The sequence below is a fragment of the Olea europaea genome, chromosome 20, assembly GCF_002742605.1.
Source record: "Olea europaea var. sylvestris chromosome 20, O_europaea_v1, whole genome shotgun sequence".
Lineage (NCBI taxonomy): Eukaryota > Viridiplantae > Streptophyta > Magnoliopsida > Lamiales > Oleaceae > Olea > Olea europaea.
In genome coordinates, this window is record NC_036256.1 from 12,299,169 (window position 1) to 12,299,996 (window position 828).

General features: G+C 33.9%; 1 long non-coding RNA gene across 1 annotated transcript; it reads left to right on the forward strand.

The window, feature by feature from the left end:
* Positions 1-307: 307 nt before the first annotated feature.
* LOC111369232 lies at positions 308-626 on the forward strand. Its single transcript, XR_002698084.1, has 3 exons — positions 308-333; positions 427-484; positions 566-626. It is a non-coding gene; the product is annotated as an uncharacterized LOC111369232 (long non-coding RNA).
* The last annotated feature ends 202 nt before the right edge of the window (positions 627-828 follow it).

Genomic DNA, 828 nt, shown 5'->3' on the forward strand with positions numbered 1-828 from the left:
TATTTAATATAAGTTTTCTTTTTCTCGTGAAGAAATTTTGGGGAATCTTCACACGTACAATTCAGAAGTACCCTGCTTTACATGTTTGCACGTGTGCTCGTTATCAAACATTTATTGGAGAATTCTCACTAATAACCCCGTTTATGCATTAGACAAATTGGAATCACATTTGTACTGTATTCCTCTACCATGTTATTGGAATGAATCCCAATTTTTGCATCATGATATGGGGGACCTCAGAATTGAACAGTTCATAATTTTAAGTTCTTGTTTTTAACCTGCTAACTTCTGTAGGGCCACGAAGAAGTGAACATTCAAAAAAATCAGTTGCAGGTGCAATAGCTGATACTTATTTAAACTTTTTTCTACCATTTAATTGATCTTGCATCTCTCGCTTACTATATGTCATGCATTCTTGGAGTAAAGGAACCTGAGGACTACAAAACTTGCAATGCGAACCGGAGGTGTAACGCTAGAAATCAATGTACATCCAATTGGCAATGCCCTCTGATTTATTAGGCCTTGTTTTTAGCAATAAACTTAATATAACTTGTGTATTTTGTAGCTTTTGGCCCTTTAACAATATGTCAACAAGTTGCTCAAAAAGAGGCGGGGGAAAGGAAAAGGTATTTTACTTAATTTGCAAATGAATCAAGTTGATCTTGAAGTTCATGATCTGGATCATTGTGGTTATATGATTGACGTTGATCTTGCTTATCTTATTTTTTCGTCTTGAATGGCGGTGTCTAAAATATTATCATTGTTTAAATTTGTCTTCATGAGAATACAATATGATTATACTTTACACTGTCCAACAATTAAAATTGT